Below are 6,059 nucleotides of genomic sequence, written 5' to 3' on the forward strand. Positions count from 1 at the left end.
TCGCAGGTCCCTAGGGCTCCCCCAGAGTGGGCAGCTCCACTCAGCTCCAGCCCACATTGGGTTCAGGAAATGATGGACCCAGCGCTGCCAGAACGTGGCTTTGTCAAGCGAAGCAGAAATCTGAACTTCTGCGTGACATTTCCTGATTTGACAGTGTTGGCATTAAATTCATTTTTTAAAATAGTATGTGTTCAGATCAAACAAAACGCAAGTCTGGGCTTCCCAGTGCCAAACTACGACTTCAGCACTTTCTTAGTTGTAAGGCTGACAAGACCCCTGAAAGGGGTGGGGGGTTGGGGTCTGCAGAGAGAGCCTCACGATGTCCTCCCTCTCCCCCTCCCCTGGGACCCCGTAGGGGGGCCAGAGACTCCCCTGTATGTACTTGAAGCTGCACCTCGCTGGCCCGTTGTGGTTGTGCCGTGTCCTACACCACCACCCTGGCCCTGGCATTCTTGGAGTTGCTCTCACCTCACCACTCTCCTTCCTTCTTCGTGGGTAAATGAGAGGAAAAAACATCAAGTCCTGTGCTGTTCATGGCTTGTCAATGTTTGTCTCAAATGTCTTCTCAGTGAATCTCCATGCTTTCAATTACCTCCTAACTCACCTCCAGGGAGCCCAGCCAAGCGGGAGGATTAGTAGAATAATGAGTTTAAATTATTTAGCTTTTTCTCCCCCTGTCTTTATTCTGTGGCAATATTGAATCTAATCCAGGTCCAGATGCGCTGGCTGATACATGACAGGTTATGGCTAATAACTGATCTCATTTTCGAATTAATATGCAAATTCCCCCTTGGAGGTGGGGAAGGAAAGAGGGTAGGTGGGGGCAGCCGAAGAGAGGGGCATGAGCAGGGAAGGAGCAGGAAGGGAGAAGGGGACGCAGTGTTCTCTTTTCTCCCCTTGGAGTCTGATCAGAATCTTCATATGAGAGACAGGGAAGGGCAAGTTTGGCAACAGAACATCTTTGTGGAACAGAGGCCCCCAGTGTACTCGTGTCCCCCTCTACAGGGAGGCTGTGGGATCTTTGAGCTTCAGAGCTGGGGGGGAGTCCACCCTCATTTTTACAGATGAAGCAATTGAGGCCCGAAGTTACAAAGGGTGTTGGGAGCCAGGCTGTAGCTACAAACCAGAATATTGAGGGCCCTGTGCCTGTGGAAGGCCAGGCCATTAGTTCTCCCTGAAGTGAGCAGCAACAGAAATGAGGTTCCTTCCACTCTCCACTCTGAAAAGTCATCCCCTTTAGTGTGGGATTCTCTACAGGGCCAGACATTGCACTTGGTCGCGGTGCTGACCATTTCTGATAACTGTCAGTTGGATGGCTGAATTAAGCAATGGAGCCATGAATGTGGGGCATTAGAAATGGGCTTTTGTCCCATCTGTTAATTTAATCAACTCCACATGACAAATGTGGAAACCTGGTCCCAGCAGGTGACCTCTCCAGGGGAGAGATTTCTCAGCAGAGTTGGGTCTAGATTCCAGGGCCCCCTCCATCTGTCCTGGTGCTCGTTTTATCTCCCAGCCTGGCTCTTTGCTTTCAGACTAGGCACCCATGGTCATGGTTGTACCCAGACTGGATTCCCTCTGTTTATTTTGAAAAGGCTCTTGGAAAAATGAGTTGGCATCTTCCCAGCTCACCCAGGATGATGGGTTATTGAGATATAACGGGCCACTGGCTGCAGATGACCCACAGCTAGTGAAGAGGAAGTGGTTGTTCTGTGGCTGGGAGGGAGCTGGGATCAGGCACAGAGTGTCGTGGTCCAAAGATTGACGCCTGGAATGCTTCATTAGGCAGGATTGTCTCTGCAGGAGCCCTGTTCCCTTAATCACTTAATCTTCATGTTGGTTTCCTTAATGTATATTTACCCTCCTGTCTTTTCCCTTCTCCGGGCTGCTGTTTTTGCTGTCATTGTAGCTGCGTCTCAGGTTCTTGGGCTGTTGAGGAGGGGAGGCTGTGGGGACGGAGGGCTGCGGCTGGGGCCCAGGGCCTCATGGAGACCTTGCAGCTCACCTTTCTCAGAATCAGGGTCCTCTGTGGGAAGCGATGATTCAGAGGCCAGATTCCCACAGGGAAGTCAGACAGGAGGGACTAGAAGGAGCTTCTCAGGCTGTCCACTATGATAGCCACTAGCCACATGTGGCTATTTATCTTTACACTTAAATTAATTAAAATTTAATACAGTTAAAAATTCAGTTCCTCAGTCATACCAGCATTCACACTAGCGTTCAATGGCCACACACAGCTAGCGGCTGTTGTATTAGCACGAATAGAACATTTCCGTCATCATGGAAAGTGCTGTTGGGCAGCGCCATGCTAAGGGGTTTTTGTGTCTTAAGCATCTGATTCCTGGTTTGATTCCCAGGAGAGTCTTCCCGGTCCTCTGGGCCCTACATCCACCCACAACATCCAGTTCAGGGCTCTGCCTGTGGTGGCGGTTGACACATGACACCTCATTGTCCAAAACCAGACGGTGACCTTTTTCATCCATCCAGGAGTCAAACCATTTATATTCCAATAAGAGTAACCCAGATATAATGGGTCGTTAAAAGTTAGAAGCTCTTCCATGTCTTACAGTCAACCAATCCAATTGTCAGGTGAAGTGGAGGGCCCCTTGTCTTGGAGAGAATTCGAAGTAAGGAAACCAGAGAACGTCAAAAATGAGGTGGTGCTGGCCTGCCAGGGCGTGAGAGTTGTCCTCTGCTGGTGCTTTCCTGTCCAAGTGAGGGAATTTTCTAAGTTCAGGACCACCACACCGAGGAAACCACAGGGTTTAGATGGGCAGCTCTAAGCAGCACCAAGGAGAGGGACGGGAGAGGGAAGAGGGAGGAGGAGGAAAGGAGGGAGGGAGAGAAAGAGGACTCAGACAGAGAGGGCCATGAGGAGCACAAAAGCCTTTAAAGTGGATATCTCCTTTAAAGGAACTCACGGGTTTCCATAGTCACTTTATCGTCTCGTGTGGTGCTTACAACATTTTAATGAGAAGCCAGAACTCACTACTGTGCCCATTGTGCAGATGAAGCAATTAAGGCTCAGAGAGGTTAAGGGACTTGGTCAAATGAGCCTCCTCTGGCATCAAGTGGCAGTCCTCCTGTCTTGCCTCATGTGTCTGGTTGATAAGGCCCATGAGAGAGACTGAGACCCTGGCAGGGCCTGGCCCCAGGTGCTGTGGGCCATGGTGGCAGCAGTGGCTGTGTGCAGACTGTGAAGTGACAGGACTTACGTGCTGGCTGAGAGCAGAAAGCCATTTAGCAGTGGAGGCAGCGGGTGAGACAGCAGGAGGGAAGTTGCGGAAAGGAAGCCTCCTAGTGGAGGAGAGCAGAAGGAAGAGCACAGAAGTGAGCTCCGCAAGGAGCAGCTGGGGACAGGGGTGGAGGGTGACACTGGGTCACTGACGGGCCAGGCCTGCTGGACACAGGGCCACGAGCCACATAAGAAACTTCCAGGTATGAATTCATGTCCCGGGAAATTAAGTTATTCTCAGTCAAATCCGTTTTTGTTACAAGTCGTGTAGCAGGTTGGTCATCAATGTCCCCCTCCTCCACAGTAGGGGGCTGGTTATCTTGATGACTATTTTGCAAACCTTTTTAGCAACGATCCAGATCCAAATAGCGTGTATTTCGTGTTGTGACCCTCTCACACACATACACATGCTCACCTATGAACTGAAACAACAGTTTTAACACAGTCCTCTGATTACGATGCACTTTCACATGCTCGCTTCTTATCTCCTCTTGTCTCATCTCTTTTCTTCCCTTCCATCCTCTTTCATTTTGAAAAATGCTGGTCACAACCCGCTAAATTGATATTGCTCCTCACTAAAGGGTCTTGACCTACAATTTAAAAAACGGTGATCCTGATGAATTGTATGAAAACCTCTTGCTGCCCTTCCTTCTTCCCACGCTGCCCACGTGACCCCTTCTGTGTGGAAGATGCGATCTCTGGTGACGTGTGCTGCATAGATCACCAGGTGAGGGTCTGTGGAGGTTTCCCTGGAGCACTGGGGAAAAAAATCTCATCATTGCTCCTCAAACACAGTGATGCAGTTGATATTTATCCGAGGGACAGTCAGTTTCCTGGCATGTTCCTGCAAGGTGTATTCACCAGGACAATGGGGACAGTCATTAGCCCCTCCCGTGTGCACCAGCAGCTTTCCATGTTGTATCTCATTTACTCGTCACTAAAATCCCATAAGGTCAACATCATTAGTCCCATTTTACAGATGAAAAAACTGAGCTAGGAGAAGACAAGCAACTAGTGTAGGGTCCCACAGTGGCACGGCTGGGGTTTAAATGCAGGTCTGCATATATCCCAAACCTCTATCATCTTGGGAACATGAAATTATTTGAACAGTTGAACATCAATATTACTCCAGAGAATAAAAATGCCAGCATCTTGTCTCCTCTCTGTCTCACACACACACACAAAACACATAATGACTAAGTCAAATCTGCATGTAGTTTATTGCCCAATTGGTCTTGACATGGGAATGCAGCATATTGGATCCAGCTATGTTGGGTCTCCATGTACCGCTTCTGAGAGGAAAGTGGGGATGGAGTGAGGGACATGGCACCTCTAAGGGGATTTCACACATGCCAGCAGCCTCTTTTGAGGCAGCAGGCCCACTGTGGAGGGCACTGGGATCAGCTTGTTCACCTTCCATTCTGCCCTACTTCTAAGGTGACTTTCTGTGCTGCAAAGCCTGGAAAGCTAAAAATTACACTCTTCAGACTCTTTGCGGCTATTATTCTGCATGTGAATTAAGTTCTCCAGTTAAATGTCCTTGCACCAGCCTTGGGAGACAACGGTGAGGTGGAGGCCACTTGGCTGCGTCTGTGGGCTGTTTTTCTCCCAGAGAGGGAGGTTGTGGAAGTGTGGCTTTTCCCCTCTGCGGCAGCAGTCCTAAACTCCTTCTTCAGCTTCTTGCATGTTGAGCAGTTTTCATGGACACAAGAGCTGAAAAACCACACTCCCGACCTGATCACCAGCATTGAGGGACGTTCAAGACAGATGGTCTCAGGGGCACAGCTGCAGGGCTGGTCTTCGAGTCTGGATCCCTGGACGGCTGTGGGTGTGATCTTGAACTCAACAGCTCCAGTGGTGGCCTTGGGAGCAGTTCCACTGATGGGTCAGCTCCAGGGTATTCTAAGAGGGCATTCCTGGACCCATCCTGAAGTCCATACAGTTCTAGCCCTTCCCAAGAGTTTTAGGCCCCTAATTCCATGTCTTTGGTCTCTTTCCATTGAAAATGCCTAGAGATGTTTTCCATTTCTTGCACAGAACCTAGCTGATACATTTTGCTTCACCTCTTTGAGCATCCAACTGCCTTCTAAACACGCCCAGCGAGGAGACTCTCCCCTTCAAGCAAGGATGCCTGTTCCCCCATCAGGGGCTGAGGCTTGCTTCAGAAACTGGCTCAATTTATCACTTTGGCTCAGTGATTTCTGAAGGTATCAGCACCTACTGTTCGCAAAGAGAACTGTTCTGTCTCATGGATATAATGGTTGGTTTTATTAGTCAGAACCCTGTTGGGTCTCAGGGAAGCCCCAGATACTTAGTCAGGTCTTCCTTCTCCTCTGGGCATTCTGAGATCCAGAAGGCTTTCTGTGGAGGCAGGAAGTTCCCAGTGGAAGACCCATGTCCAGCTTTCCACAGCGCTGCAAATTGGCAAAGTGTCACCTCTCCCATTTGATCCCTTAGAAGCCAATGACAGATCATATCTTCTACTCCCTGAGTTTCTAAAGGTAAGGAGAAATGGGGTGTTTGTTCATCACCCAGGGAAGACCTTGTTTGTCCCCAAGATAGGGAGGAACAGTGGGGTCTGAGTGGTTGGAGCCCCAGCCCAGGAGTGGTCCTGCATTGATGTAACTGGCTGTCATGAGGAGGGGGCATCTACCACCCGAATCCTGGACTGCAATCTCGGACAGAGTCACCAGGCATGGCACTGACACTATCGTACAGATGAGCTAAGTAGAGCCCACAGAGGAGAAGGGATTGGCCCCAGGTCACACAGCACGTCAGTGGGAGGATAGCTGACTGAGCCCCAGCTCAGTGCTCTTCCTACACA

This window comes from Equus asinus, chromosome 8 (genome assembly GCF_041296235.1).
Source record: "Equus asinus isolate D_3611 breed Donkey chromosome 8, EquAss-T2T_v2, whole genome shotgun sequence".
Classification (NCBI taxonomy): domain Eukaryota; kingdom Metazoa; phylum Chordata; class Mammalia; order Perissodactyla; family Equidae; genus Equus; species Equus asinus.